Genomic DNA, 16842 nt, shown 5'->3' on the forward strand with positions numbered 1-16842 from the left:
GAAAAGGACAGAAAAGAAACTACTGAACAGAGTGGCCTATCAAAGAAGAATGCGATACAGCTGTTTTGCAAAAACACCAGACAGCGCCTTCATTCAGAATTACAGACATTCTCCGGCCCTTTAGTCTTTTATCCAAAATATATCAGCCATCTATGACGATTTCCATATCCTTGCATTTGCAAATGAAAAGTCCACGGCTTATCTACACAGTACTGCGGGATTAACTTTCCAATTTTAGGATTACATCTACAGAAAATTAAATCCCATACATTTTCCCCCACAAGAGACGCTTACACAGGGATAGAAGGTTGCAAAGCTGTGGAAAACATTTACACGGAGGGGAAGGAAAGCAGATGACAAGGGAGAGATGTAATTTTCTGTAACGTCAACAATGTGCTACGTGGATCTCCTCCTTTTATGCTCGCCATGGGAGAGATCCATCACTAGGACATGGTTGACCATGGAAGGGGAGGTCAGCAAGCTCGCAGTGCCTACCACAGCAGCCTTATCCAAAGAACAGAGGTCCACGGGGTGGTCTGCTGAACAATGGGCCCTTCCATATGCCTCCTCTTATGTGCTTATTTTCTGTGCTAGAAACGCTACCCTAAAAATAGCTCTGATTAATCCCTTTGGCACACACGCTGCCACTGTCTTTGGAAGAATGATTCTGCCCAGGGCATTCTCATTCCCGATACACATAATGGTTTCAGAAGTCAAGAGGAGCAATAGCGTCGTCCCATTTCCAGAAGATGACAAATTATACATATTACGGCAATCACGCTCCCTGGTGTTTACCCAAAGGACTCCAAGACTTACATCCCTACAAAAACCCACACATGGGTGTTAATAGCAGCTCTATTCATAATGGCCCACATTGGGAAACAACCAAGATGTCCCTCCCTAGGTGGATGGGTAAACTGGGGTCCATCCAAACAGCAGAAGAGCGCTCAGGGTTAAAAGGAAGTAAGCAATCCAGCTATGTATGGAAAAACTGTGAATGTGCATTACTAAGTGAAGGAAGGCCATCTGTAAAGGCTACGTGGTCTTTGATTCCAACTCTAGGACATTCTGGAAGAGGTAAAACCATAGAGACAATCAATGGTTGCCAGGGCTTGGGGTGGACATGGCAGAGATGAATAGGGAGAACACGGAGAAAATTTGGGGCCATGAACGTATTCTGTATGATGCTGTCATCATGCTGGATACAGGTCATTCTACATCTGCGCAAACCCATAAAATATACGCCCCAAAGAGGGAACCCTAACGTAAGCTGATAAGTTTGCAGGATAATGATGTGTAAATACAGGTTCTTCCTTGGTAATAAAAATCTATTGGTAGATTGGGAATAAAAATCTATATAGAGATGATACCTGTCCAAGGAGAAAAATGTGGTTCTAGGCTTCACGCCGTTTCTTTTTTTGTCTTCTAAACCCTACGCTCTTAACCGCGAGGATATGAAGCCTTTTCCGACGCGACGGCATTCTATGCAAGAGAGCCAAAACGATTCAATAATATAACCCCTCGGTGTTAATTGAGTTTTAAATTTTCTGGTGCCTCTCAGCATTTTCACGTTAAAGGATATTTGGCAGTGTTAATATAAAGAGGTTGCTGACTTCAAATCAATCCCTCTGTAATTTAATTGAGTTCTTAAAATACATCAGCAAAATTGAGTATTTAAAAGAAAAGCCACAATCGGCGAATCAAAAAGCATTACGGAGAAAGTCTCCCGTGCGTGTTGTGGAAATATTATTTACAAGTTTGCGGAAGCAATTAACGCGTGTCTGAAGCCACGATCAAAGCGCTTGCAAAGTGGGGTGGGGGCATATGGTACCCTCGACGGAGGAGTGTAGGTAATCGTTAGACACCTTTTTCTTTTGACGGTTCATTTAAAATTTCTAAGTCTTGTTGGGAAAAAAAGAGCACCCACTAAATTAAGATTTTGAGGACGTCGGTACCTGCTGTTTCTGCACACACAAACAATCTAGGACTCGAAAATTATTCAGATTTGGCTTTAAATGTCTGGTTCACTATTGTTTCACTGTTCATGTTAATTTCATTATCCTCTGTACCTCCTCTGCCCTCCGCCATTACTTATAACCCATTGCCTTGTAACCCATTCCTTCATATTGAAGGTCAAAAGGTAGCTCCCGAGTGATTTTTCGATGCACAAGGATCTGAGGTCAGTATGCGTCCTACCTCCAGACCACAGCAAACCCTGACAATGGCCTCCTGCTTCACTCTATGGTCATATTTTCCCATACCTCTACCACACAGCCACCCTATGACCTCGGAGACGTCACTCAACCTTCAGCATTGAGTTTCCTCACCTCTAAAGTAAGGATTGTGCTTGTGTGATGGTTGAAATGATGACACCTGATGACACCCCCCCCCCCCGCAGAAGATATGCCCGTGTTAATCCCCAGAACTTCTGAATACATCACGTTACATGGAAAATAGCAATCAAAGTTGCAGATAGAATAATGGGTGCTGATCTCCTGATCTGGAGATAGGGGGATGATCCTGGATCCCCCAAGTGGACCCAATGGAAGGATGGAGATTGTTATCAGGAACAAGGGACACAGGAGAGAGTGAATCACAAAGATCTCACCATGAGAAGGACCAAAGCCAGTGGCTCTGGAGACAGAGGAAGGGGGCAATGAGCCAAGGATTGGGGCAGGCTCTGGGATCTCTGGCAAAGGCATAGATTCTCCCCTAGAGCCTGGGAAGAAATGCAGCCTTGCCGCCCTATTGATTCTAGCTCCCTGAGACTCACTTTGGACTTAGAAACTCCAGAAGTATAATGTCATAAATGTGTGTTGCCTTAATCACTGGGTTGTAGTAATTTGTCGCAGCGGCCACAGGAAACCAATAGGAATGGTAAGTATTGGATACAGAGGTTGAGATGATCGAGTGAGTGCCCAAAAAGCACTTGGAACAGGTCCTAGCACAGAAGAAAAGCGATCTGATTGTCAGCCTATGTTACGGTTGATAGCCCAGAGCGAGAACGCTGGGTTCAGGACATAGAATGCACAAGAATGGCACGGGAAGAAGAAGAAATAATGGTATTTGAGGGCACACAATTCCCCTTATATCATGCACTTAAATAACATCCTATACCATCTGTCATTGTTTTGATTCCACAAGCATCATGAGATATCTTGGTACAGGAAGGCCCAAATTGATTTTCTTGCCAAATAACCAATTACTCATACAGAACCATGTCCTTTGAACATGAAAAACTGCTAAGAGGTAGGAGAACCTCTGGACATTTTCAAAGAACACCAGGAGAGAATCTACAAAGTTGACACATGACACACCTGACATTTAGAAAGTGGGACAAAGACGGGAGCTGACAGATTTCAGATGCCGCCATGGCCCTGGCCAGGCCTTCACGCTCTCCCTCTGTGTTTTTGATTATTACTATGGTTTCCATGACCACCGGAGGTAAAAGGCAGGCTTGACAACATACTGTAGCACAATCGGATGTGATCACGTTCGCCCACTAAGTTCTCATCCCGGAGCAAATCACATGATTCATCTGTTGATTTGGTCTCTCTATACTTGTAAGAAGTCAACATCTCCTGGGATCCTCGTGGACCCAATGGAGAAGACAATCACTGAACAAGAGCCCACAGTGATTTTTCTGGCAAACAATTCACTTCCTTAGAACTCAATTTCTACCCAAGGAAAATGGACAAGATCTCTCTGCCTAACCCATCAAATAGGACCACTCATGTGAAAGGAAGATTGAAAGCCACAGAGCCAGCAAATCCATCCATAATTATTCTGGTAGGCCCTGACTATTTCATTTTCTTTCAAATCAGGTATTGCAATATGCTGACAGTCACCATCATCACCAGTGTGCCCATCATTCAAGATCATGCATGAGCAAGAGAAACACATCTCCCTCATGGACTTCTCCTAAAAATGAGTAAAATACAGAAAAGCTAAGCATCCAGTGATCTTGTCACTTGTGTGAGAACACTATCACAGCTCATATAACTCAGGTAAAACCGAGGAACACTACGTTCCATGGGACTGGCAAAGAGACAACATCAAGTCAAGCTTTTGAAGGCCTGAGCCAAGAAAGCTCCTATACCTTAATACTTAAAAAAAAAAAAAAAAAAAAAAAAAAGCTGAGGATGGCTTGGAAAGGAAAATCAGGCGTATTTTGTTGACAAAAACTATAAAACCTTAATATACTCAGGAGAAGGGAATAAGGTTTCCGGTAATGTCATCCCAGAGACAAGATCACGCCATCCTACATGTAAACCACTTCCCATGAGTGTCCAGGGCTTTGAAGAAGTCATTAAAAAAATGGAGTAGGTTAAAATTTCAAGTCCTGCTACTTATGTGATTTTTATGGCAATGTTAAGAGACAACAAACCCAGATATTGTAATTTTCCAGGGTGCATGTGGGGTACCTTGTCTGGTCACTGGGTAGTTGCTCACTGATGCTGATGCCCTCATCTGCTCAGTGTCAGATTCACACTGTCCTCATCTTCTCTATGTGGGGTTCACACCCTCCTCGTCTGCTCGTGTAGGTTCACACCCTCCTCATCTGCTCAGTGTCAGATTCACATGAACTTCATCTCCTAAGTGTCAGGTTCACAACGCCTCATCTCCTCCATGTTGGGTTCACCACACCTCATCTCCTCAGTGTCAGGTTTACAATGCTGCATCTCCTCAGTATTGTGTTCACAACTCCTCATCTCCTCAGTGTTGGGTTCCTACCTCCTCACCTGCTCAGTGATGGGTTCTCACCCTCCTCATCTGCTCAGTGTTGGGTTAACACTAACCTCATCTGCTCAGTGTCAGGTTCACACCCTCCTCATCTGCTCAGAATTGGGTTCTCACCCTCCTCCTCTGCTCAGTGTTGGTTCACACCACCCTCATCTCTTCAGTGTCGGGTCCACACCACCCTCATGTGCTCAGTGTTGGATTCACACCTCCTCATCTGCTCAGTGTTGGTTCAGAACACCTCATCTTCTGTGTTGGGTTCACTACTCCTCATATGCTCATGTTGGGTTCATACCCTCCTGCTTGCTCAGTGGCAGGTTCTCACCCTCCTTCTCTTCTCAGTGCTGGGTTCACACCCTCCTCATCTGTTCAGTGTTGGGTTCACACCCTCCTCATCTCTTCAGTATTGGGTTCACACCACCCTCATCTGTTCAGTGTTGGGTCCACACCTCCGCATCTGCTCAGTGTTGGTTCACATCTCCTCATCTGCTCAGTTTCAGGTTCAGAACACCTCATCTTCTGTGTTGGGTTCACAACTCCTCATCTGCTCAGTGTTGAGTTCACACCCTCGTCATCTGCTCAGTGCTGGGTTCACACCACCCTCATCTGCTCAGTATTGAGTTCACACCCTCCTCATCTGCTCAGTGTCGGGTTCACACCCTCCTCATCTGTTCAGTGTTGGGTTCACACCCTCCTCATCTGTTCAGTGTCGGGTTCACACCAACCTCATCTGATCAGTGTTGGTTCACACGAACTTCATCTGCTCAGATGGCTCTCACTGAGCTCAGCCTTCTCCGTACGCACTACTCGCCATCTGAATCTTAACCTCTCAGGTCAAGTGGGTGGAGAGAGCAGGTACTTCTCTCTCAGGACCAAAAGGCAAGTGCACATCACAGAGACACCATCAAAGATCTAGCTGAAGCCAAGTTCAAAAACAAGGGGGAGAAGTAGGTGGCTTCTTCTCAGCTTACAAGGCTGTGACTGAGGTCCCTTTCTGTCTTCCTAGAGACATCCCCTTAGGACTCCCTGTTATCGCACTGAAGACAAGTGTCCACCTTTTCAGAGCTTACAAGACATGACGAAAATAGATGAATGTCCTGTCACTAAGATCCCTTTAAGTTTTTAATAAATTCACCTCATTTTGTGTTTGAACAATGGATGTGTATCTTTAGGAACCAGGTTCAATTTGAAAAGACTCTAAGACAAGAAACCTACAAAGAACAAAAGTGCTAAGTACATATGCATGTGAGTGAGTGCTACACTAAACCGTAATGACAGGCTTGCAGTAGAATGCTGGATATGTCCGCTTATCTTAGATAATGAATGCTACATGCATTTATTTACTGTTTCTAAATAGAAAGTAGCAGCAGAACCTGTTAAGAAGAAAACAATCTTTGACTATGAAATAAAAATAAAAACAAAACAACAAAAACGAAGAGAGATCAGATTTGCTGTAAACTCCAGATAAGTGTTCTCTCCATGACCTTCACAAAGTCTAAACTGCTGACAGCATTATTTTTTTCAATCTTCACTTTGATTTCTTGATGTAATTCTGAAAGCTTTATTCTTCAGGATCTCCCCTGGAGCAGAGCCCTATGCAATGACACAAGGTTATTGGTTCATTTCCACTACCCTGGCCTACATTTTTCTTTAAGTCAAGTGAAGGTAAAGCATTCCTGGGGAAAACACTATTGCATTAGGAGGCACCAATATTGTGGCTGTCTCACTCCAAGCGACAGTCATGATAAGTCTCTGTGCTTCAGGGAGAACTTCATTCTCCTCTTCCTAGCTGCATCCACGGCTGCCCAGAAGCATTAGGATAGGGTATGGTCATTAGGAAACCTGGCCCTCTTTTGACCACTACATGCATGTGAATAAATTCTAGCAGACAGTAACAAAGAATCCTCAAGTTAAATGACTTCTTTCGTAATCCATTATAATATACCTCATACCAAGATGCACATGCTATGGAATGAATATATTTATGAGAGATGGACAAAGTCATAACACTGTCACCAACGACTAACTTCATTGTTCTTGTGTTATTAGTTCAATAAATTCAATAATTAAGTAGTAATTCAATTAATTCAGTAATTTGCTTTGGACTGTGTAGGGGCACTGTGTCCGATGGGGTGGTGGTTACCATAATAGAAAATATTTCCTGCGATGCCTGGGTGGCTCAGTGGGTTAAGCAGCTGCCTTTGGCTCAGGTCATGATCCCAGCATCCTGGAATCGAGTCCCACATCAGGCTCCCTGCTCAGCAGGGAGGCGGCTTCTCCCTCTGCCTCTGCTATCACTCTGCCTGCCTGTGCGCTCTCTCTCTCTCTCTCTCTCTCTCTGACAAATAAATAAATAAAATCTTAAAAAAATAGAAAGTATTTCCTATATTTGAGGGATTTTCAGGCTCATTGGGAAGCCAGGCACTTAAGCAAATAAGGAAGAGAATGCAGGTTAACAAAGATGCCCTCTTCAATAAATGATCATCATGGAGGAGAAAGGCTTCCCTGGGAAATGACATTCAGGTGACATCATGACATTAGATGGAACAGGATTTTTTCAGAAACTCAGATACAGGAAGAAAGGTCAGCTAGCACATCACAACACATGAGGATCTGAGTCAACACTGCTTATTCTGGAAGGTTCTGAATGGTTCAAGCTGCCCAGGGCAGAGCATGTGGAAGGATATAAGAAATGGGGTTCAATGGGGACCTTGCCCAAGTCACCAAAGGCCATCCCAGTAGCCCCCAGTCTTTGTTGACACAAGGGGAGGTGTCTTCCAGACCCACCCATCCTCAAGTACAGAGGGTAGGACTCCAGAAAGAGACAGCAAAGAAGGAAGGAGCATGCTAAATGCATGTACTTGTGAGTGAGAGTTAAACTAAATGTCAGTGAAGGAGAAGTCAGGAGGGTTCTTACTGAAAGACTGAGAAACAGCCTTGGGAAGGAGAAGGAGAAACAAGAGCCCATCACACATGAAGAGAGCATCCCAAGGAAGGAGACAGATGTCGTGGAGGTCATTGATGAGGACAGCTGAGGTTCATCTCCAGGCACTCCCAAGATCATGGCCAACTATACATGGTAGACTAAAGATTACACGTCCCCAAAGTCATGCATATCCAAATCCCCAAGAACCCTTGATCCTGGAACTATGGGATACTGACCCCTGTACATTGAAAATACACCTCTAACTTCTGATTCCCCCAAAACATACCTACTTCCAGCCAACTGTTGACTGCAAGCCTTACCAAAAACATAAAGTCAGTTTACACGTATTTTGTACATTCTATGTATTATGTACTATATTTGTACAACAAAGTAAGCTAGAGAAAAGAAGATATTCTTAAGAAAATCACAAGGAAGAGAAAATACATTTACAAGGTTATATTGATAAAAAGAAATTCAGGGCGCCTGGGTGGTTCAGTTGGCTAAGCATCTGCCTTCAGCTCAGGTTATGATTTCAGGGCCCTGGGATCAAGCCCTGCATCGGGCTCTCTACTCAGTGGAGAGTCTCCTCCCTATCCCTCTCCCTCTGCTTTCTACTCTCCCTGCTTGTACTCTCTCTCTCTGTGTGTCAAATAAATAAAATCTTCTTTAAAAAAAAAAAATTGTATGTGTCAGTGAACCTGAAAAGTTCAGGCACATATTGTTCGAGAGTCAAGTGTATATAACCTTCCACAGCAAAGGACTTCACAAGGGTTTTGCCTGTATGATTAAATATAGGACTGTGAGATGGAGAAATGGTGCTGGATGATCTGGGTAAGCCCAGAGGAATTACAAGTTCCTTACTAGAAGAAGGCAGCAGGGCATCAGAGAAGAAGATGGGACTCGATGTGACCAGTAAGTAGAGAAGTGAAAAGGAATATGGAGCCACAAGGCAAGGAAAGGTGGCCACCCCTTGATGTGCCAAAATGCAAGAAAACATGTCCTCCCCTAGCACTTGCAGGAGGCACCAGCCCAGGGGACATTTGGGTGTTTGCCCCCAACAACTGGCATCCAGAGCTGTATTCATTCATGTGTGCTGTGCAGACCGTTAAGGTTGTGATCATCTGTTACAGCAGCCATGAGATACTCATACCTGGGAGGAAGAGTAGCAACAGAGGAATGTAATGATCACTCGTTTTTTAAGAAACACAGAGCAGGCAAAGGTACAGAACAGCAGAATGGTGCCTTTTGGATGTGCAAGAATGCCATTGCACTTCCAAATACAGGGCACGTAAGAAACGAAGAAGAGAGATCATCGAGCATCTAGCACAGAGCCTTGGTGAGGACACGTGCACCATTAGAGCTGGTGTTTGTTTTCTCAGCCCTGAACAGTCAAATTATTTGGTAAGTTCTTTTGAAAAAAAAAAGAAAGAAAGAAAGAAAGAAAGAGAGAGAGAGAGAGAGAGAGAGAGAGAGAGAAAGAGAAAGAAAGAAAGAAAGAAAGAAATTAAGAAAGAAAGAAAGAGATTGTTCCAATGACTCTTTAAATACATCAAACCATGGGCGCCTCGGTGGCTCAGTGGGTTAAGCCACTGCCTTCAGCTCAGGTCATGATCTCAGGGTCCTGGGATGGAGTCCCGCATCGGGCTCTCTGCTCAGCGGAGAGCCTGCTTCCCCCCATCTCTCTCTGCCTGCCTCTCTGCCTACTTGTGATCTCTCTCTGTCAAATAAATAAATAAAATCTTAAAAAAAAAAAAATCAAACCAAGGATTTTGAGAATCACAAAAACAAGATGGCAGCCCTGTTGAGAACGCCTTCAAACACCACCACACATGTTGGATGAAATTGCCTTAAATGGACTTCCTCCTTAAATCCACTCTTATTCTGGTCAGCTATATTGGAATCCCAACTCAATAATATTTTGTTCCTTTTAAAAAATGTAAGTGATGGTTGATGTCACATCATTTCCGAGACTGGTTCTAAGACAACACCACAGAAATGGGGATGCATTTTCAATGTTGGTGGCCAGTATCAGGACACGTTGGCATGATAATTTGATGTTTCCAAACATAAAATGATAAAGGACAGTCATGCACGGTCAGCTGTAGTTACCCTCATTCATTAACTTTTGAGCAAGTATTGGGTTTAAATATTTTTAAATATTTAACTTATGCAACTTATGATATCTTATCAAAACAATTAAATTAATGGTGCCTGGGTGCTGCCGCCCATGGTGCGTCTGACCCTTGGTCTCAGTTCAGGTCAGGATCTCAAGGTTATGAGACTGAGCCCCAGGTTGGGTTCCACACTCAACAGAAGACCACTTGAGATATTAAATTAGTGGAGATTTCTAATGAAGTCATGATTATAAAAGGCGTGTAAATCCTACCAGTGACAGACCAAAGGAACACCTACTCTGAAACGATGACTCTGTGGCCAGCCCCTGTCCCATGGTAAACTTCACCTCCCTCCTGAATCGGTCACTCTGGAAAGGTAAGAAATTCATGAGGTCACCTATCTTGGACTCAGAATACTCGTCATTCACCTGACGCCCTTGCCTTGTCACCTCGCCAGATTTTGTTAACCTTCTTCCCAGAACAGCATCATTTGAACAAGCCAATCAATTACCATTAAAAGCGCAAGTGAAAAACCAAGCGTTCCCCAAGGAAGGCTTGAATTTTCTAAGTAATTGAGAAGAAAATATAGCGGCTAAAATACTAGTCCATTTAGAAGACTTAATTACAGATAAGTCAATGCTAAATAATTTATATTCTTCTGTGCATATGTATGAGACTAGAACAAGAATTGGGGGAGGGAGGAACCACTGCTTTGCCTCCAAGTGCCTATTACCTATAGACAAATGGCCTAAGACACCATATTTATTTTCTTCTTATTCCAGGTTTGCAAAATTCAAGGAAGAAAATAATACTCATTCATCTGTGGATAAAAATAAAATGCCTGGCTTCCTGAGTGTGATACTGGGATTTATAGTAAGAAAAATTTATTTGATCGTCTTTCTTAGCATAGAGCTCCTAAAACCCTGGGAATTTACTAAGTGTTGACAGCAATGAAGGTGTTTTGGTTATGTTATGAGGCAATTTTGAGCAAGTATCTAGGAAGGGAAGCTGGTAGCTAGCAGAGACACCTGTGTGATTGATTAGAAGTGGAACTTTCTGTCCTGGCTCTGACCTACCTACCTCGAACCCCAGAGAGGGGAGAAGAGCTGAAGCTTGGATCGGTCACCAGCCCCAATGATTTAATCAATCTTGTCTGTGTAATGAGGAAGCCTCCATAAACACCCAAAAGAATGGGTTTCAGAGAGCTTACAGGTTGGTGAAGATGGGGAGAGCTTGGGGAGAGAGGAAGACCCGGAGAAACTATGAGCATGCCAGACCCTTTGTCCATATGTTACTGGGTTACTCCTGAGTTGTAGCCCTTAATAATAAACCTATAATGGAGAGAATAACATGTTTCTTTTTGAGTTCTGTGGATCAACTGCTTTCACAGATTAATAGAACCCAAGGAGAGCATTGTTGGAACCTCTGATCTATACAGCTTGTGGGTCAGAAGCACAAGTAACAGTGTGAACTTGCCATTGGCATGTGACGTGTAAGGTGGGCAGTCTTGCAGGACTGAGCCCTTACCCTGCGGGATCCGACCCTGTCTCCAGGTAGAACTGTAGGACACCCAGCTGCTGTCAGAGACCAGCATTATGGTGTGGGATACCCTCCCAAGCACAGACATCCTAATGGGTGGTCAGAATCCCCCTTACTAAAACATATGTTCTGCAATGATATCACATTAAGAAAGACATGCAGAAGAATTTTCTGTGTAATAGAAAAAAGTTGCATCCTCTCAGAGGCTGGTCAGCTCTGGACCACTGTGCAGGGAAGCTTTAGGCACAGAAGGATACCTTCCCAGAGTCGGATGACATTGGCTTCCTGCAGGCTCATTCTCTCCCCTTCTCAGCTGAACGGACAGTTGGAGGTAAGAGGTAGCCCAGTTCCTTACCTACGTGGTCTACTTAGCCAGGACTGGGCCTCACCCCACTTCAAAACTACGCATTTGAGAGTGCTGATCTGCATTGCCCTAGGCCTTCCTGAGAATCTCCTATGCACCATGCATTGTGCTTGGTCCGGGGAAAGTTTTCTACGTCCACTGCCAACTGCATATAAAGGACTATGTGAAGGTTCTTGTAAAGGGATAAGGGACAGGGCTGCTGTCCATTGTATTAACCATGCTTGCATGGGTTCAGTTACATTCTGCCCCACCCAAGTTCTAAAAGTTGCCTTTCTCCATTGTCCCACATCATGGTTAAATAAATTCGTCTTGACAGATTCCACAGACACTCCTGTTTCGGCTGTCGCTATAAAAAGGGAAAGAAGTAGGGCATGTAAAGGAACATGCTTAAGCGAAAGATCCTCAATCATCTACAAGTGAAATGTAGTTTGTTAATATTTACTACCACAGCATGCCAAGTAGGACATCCAACAACCTGCCAGAGAAAAACAAAACAGCCCCATTCCCTATGGATATTAATTACCCACTTCAACGAAGCATGCTGAGTCAGAATTTTCTTGCTCTCAAATTCTCAAACACACCAAAAATGGAATCAATGAACTCCTTGGCTTTAACTTTACCCAATGCCCTTTGCTCAAAAGTTTAGTGAAGCAGAATGAAGTGACGATAATTGCATGCACTGAATCAAGTGCTCTTTCTTCTAGATGACAAAACAAGTGGACGGGGGCATGGCCACTCCGGTCTTTAAAGGGAGCCTGAGTCCTAACAGACTCAGCCGTCAGAATTATTGCTACAAGAGTTGAAGAGGAGGCATGGTAACAGGTGTATGTCTGCGGCACCATACATGCTGTATGGATGGTCGTCAAATCTCTCCTTGGTGCATGGAGACGTCACAGGTGACATTCCCGAGTGCTCCCAGACCCCACTCACGCATGAGTACCATGTTGCAGGTAAAAAACACCAGCTCTATGTCTAAAAGACTGTAGAGGAGGCATTAATGGAATTCCTAACGTGAAAACACATATGCACACACATGTAGCTTATGTATATGTGTGCACATGTCTAGTACAAACATCATGTGTGCGCATGTATCATATGCACATGTATGTGTGAGTGTGTTATATGTGCATGCATAATTTATGTTATGTTAATGTTCATGACTGGTGAATGCAAGATGTTCTCCATGTGAAAACATGCATGTACATACCTTATCTATGTGTGTACATACATAATCCATGTATCATTTGTGCAATGCATGTGGTATGTGCATGTGTGTACATGTATGTGTCATAGATGCATGTATGACTTATATTAATATTCATGACTGATTTGTGAATCCAAGATGTTCTCCATGTGAAAACACGTATGCACACGTATCTTGTGTACATGCATGTACATGTATAATACACATATCATCTGTGCACACATGTATCATACGTGTGTATGTGTACATGTATGTATTATATATGCATACATAATTCATTTTATATTAATATTCGTGATTGATTTGTAAATCCAAGATATCTCCATGTGAAAACATGTATGCACACATATCTTATTTATGTGTGTACACACATAATACGCATGTCTTCTGTGCACACACATGGCTCATATATATGTGTATATGCATGTATTATATATGAATGCATAATTTATTTTATATTAATATTCATGATTGATTTGTGAATCTAAGATGTTCTCCATGTGAAAACATGTATGCACATATATCTTATGTATATGTGTACATGCATAATGCACATATCTGTGCACACATGTATCATACACATGTATGTACATGCATGTATTCTACATGAATGCATAATTTATTTTATATTAATATTCGTGACTGATTTGTGAATCCACGATGTTCTTCATGAATGGCCCTGCCGCCCTCCAAAGAATCAAGCCATGTCCTCAAGTATGGATGGGAAAACTCATGGTATACAGTCAAAGAAGAAATATGTTTGGCTTTCCAGGCCCTGTGCTCTGGGACAGTCATTTGATTTTGGCCCATCAGGTGTATAAGAGCCACAGACAATAAATAAATAAATGCCACAGTGTGGACTGGGTTCCAATAGAAATTTATAGAAACAGGTCACTTGCCCACAGTTATGGCTGACTCACCTTGTGCCTGCATATGTTTCAAGGTCATTTACTCAAAAGTTGAGTTTATTGATGTCCTCCAGAGAAGAACAAAATTGGGCATAAATAACTCATAAATAATGTAAAAGAATCTACATAAATAGATACAATTGCCCCTTTATTCTACTCTGAAATATATATTTCGGCAGAAAAGCAGCATTAAATTAGGGAGAAAAGCAACAAGTACTGTGTTGGTGCAAAGGAAACATTATGGCTTTAGAAAATCGTTGAAAGGAAAAGGAACAAGGAAAATCAAAGTATTTATATTTATCTTCAGTATTAGATATTATATTTTACATATCACATATTTTTATGCCATAGGCCTATAATCACATTGCATATATTATATTTGTGTAAGTTTTACATCATTATATTTAAGTCTATATGCCAGTCCCTTTACCAAATGGATTGACAGAACTCCTCTGTGTCCCTCTGAATCACAAAACGTTTAATAGCAGATCTACTGGCATAATGAGCTCAGAACTAGAGTATAAACAAACTATCTGAACATTCCAATTTATTCTTAGCCCCTACGCTAAGTCCTCATCATCAGGACCTGTGATGCACTCATAAATTCAGTTCCATATAATCCTGAAATCCCTATTCATGGTTCATCTCTGCATCTCTATTTTTTTTTTTAAGATTTTTATTTATTTGTCAGAGAGAGCACAAGCGGGGGGAGCAGCAGAGGGGGAAGCAGGCTCCCCACTGAGCAAGGAGCCCAATGAGGGGCTCGATCCCAGGACCCCAGGATCGTGACCTGAGCCGAAGGCAGGCGCTTAACCCACTGAGCTACCCAGGCATCTCTCTGCATCTCTTCACTTAAGAATGAAAATTAGGACTCCAGGACAGGATGGAAGGAATTTCTCTTGATCAACAGTTTTGAATGGAACTAATAAGCCATCTTGGGAATAAAACCGAGGAATTTCAAAAGTCATCCCAGAAACGTATGAAAATCCACTGCAAAGAGCTTCCTTTCACAGACGTTACCAAAGCAGACAATGATCAGGCAACATAGAAAACATGATTCAAGGGGCATACGTTGAAATTTTCAAGTCTCAGAGAGGTTTCCTGAAAGTTTTTCCTAGGAAGCTCATTGGTATCATTTATAATCACAGATGCCCCCCAGTGAAAGGGCAATGGATGCCCGTCTCTCTGTTCTCTACATTTCTCAGCAGCCTGGTCATCAAGAAAGAGCTACTTAGCAGCAGACCTAGATCACAGCACCGTTGCCCCATGCACCTGCCAGCCCCCTTGTAAATGACAGTGACTGCAAACGAAGACCCACAGAGCTCTCACTTCTCACGGACACATTTTGGGAATGCCCAAGCAGGAAAACTCCGTCATAAGCTTTGCATCTAGCCACGCCATCGTCAGGATATAACACAGGAAGTTTTAGCTGGGGATGACCTCTCATCAAGGGTGAGCGCCAAGGACACCCTAATTCAGACAGGCTTCAATTTGGAATCAGTCCTCATCAAGGTCATCCCAAAGTGTAAGAACCACCAAGCATACCCTGATTCAGATGGGCACTTAGACAACCTCTTGCACACGCGCGCACACACACACACACACACACAGGTCCATAATGCATGGTGCTTTCAAATGCAAATTGAGCCCAAGTGACCATAGCCAAAACCCAAAAGGCCTTTCAAGATACAGAAGTCCTCATTCTGCTCTCCCGATGGCGCAATTTATATAATGTTCCCTCCGGGTTTCATTACGGGAGCTGTCACATTATGAGCTGTGACCGGTCCACAGCTCGGAGCGCGATGCCAGACCTATTACCACGGCTTCTTCTTGGAAGCGAGACAGCCTGATTGTATTAAGCAGAGTGCTCCTAGCACAGTGGCTACCAGAACGATTATGACCAAGCCGCATCGGGCTGCCATTCCAACACTGGACAGTATGAGAAGGAAGACAAAGCATTCTAAGACTTCATGCCCCCCGGAGATAGCAATACTCCTCCAGACTGAAAAATGGAAATAAAAACAGGCAGGGAGAAATTAAAAAAAAAAAAAAAAAAAGGGCTTTTTTTTTTTTTTTTTAGAAAGCTACACAATTCATAAGACAAAGGAATTTACATAATGTACTGTTAATGATGATTTAGGTGTATGTGCTGATGAGAAATGTCTCTGTATGTTGAATGTCTTTGGTAAAATAACCTACACAAGCTCAAAATAGAAATCAACTTCCCATCTATAATCATCTTCCAAATCTGCATGTTGATAACAAAAGGGGGACAGCGGGAGTCTTTGTTAATTAAAAATAATCTTTGAAAAAAAAATAACTAGCACTTTTTTTATGGCAGGAAGTGAGGGCGGAGTTTGCAGATCCAGTTTCTTGGAAACAAGGATTTCATATAAAAACCATGACCTTGACAATCTTATAGAATTCAGAAATCCTACGGAAGTTTGTTACCGACATAGGAAAGATATGAAATTTCGTGGTCACGTCTAAGGAAGATGAAAGCCAATTGTGGTCTCAATGGTGGAAAATGTTTGGAAGCTTGGTCCACAGATGGATGAGAAAAATGGTATATAGTGGATATATGAATGATATAATCATAAATACTTTCTCAGCAGGGCTTGAATTGACAGCTGAGCCATGAAAAGACATAACCATTCACCTGAAACATATTAAAACACATCCTTTCTCCTATCTAAGCATGGGAAGGGACAGGTTCAGATTTCAAAGTGTGCACTGATTCCATGAACAAATGCTCAGAACCAGAGATCACAGAAATACAGAAATATTCTACCCATGTTCTCTTCCTTGGGATCTGCTCTATTCCTGTTCTCCAGAGAGAGGCAAAGATCCCATGGTCTCAGTGGGTCCTTGGCGTGCATTAGAACCACACCTTTGATATTTTGGATCCCATTCTCAAGGGGCCACCATCATTCACCTGCCCTCATAGCTTGAGATGCTCTCTCTAGAAGAGAGTGGGTGTTCAGTGTCCCATGGGCTTGAGAGTCAATTTTGGAACGGTTTATACAGGTGACCAGAAAGCTGAGCCT

The 16842-nt window shown here is 42.8% G+C and overlaps 1 protein-coding gene across 8 annotated transcripts in view; it reads right to left on the minus strand.

Moving 5' to 3' along the window:
- NLGN4X (neuroligin 4 X-linked) overlaps nt 1-16842 on the minus strand; it is a 301233-nt gene that overhangs the window by 245814 nt on the left and 38577 nt on the right. The window lies entirely within an intron of this gene.

This window comes from Mustela lutreola, chromosome X, assembly GCF_030435805.1.
Source record: "Mustela lutreola isolate mMusLut2 chromosome X, mMusLut2.pri, whole genome shotgun sequence".
NCBI lineage: Eukaryota > Metazoa > Chordata > Mammalia > Carnivora > Mustelidae > Mustela > Mustela lutreola.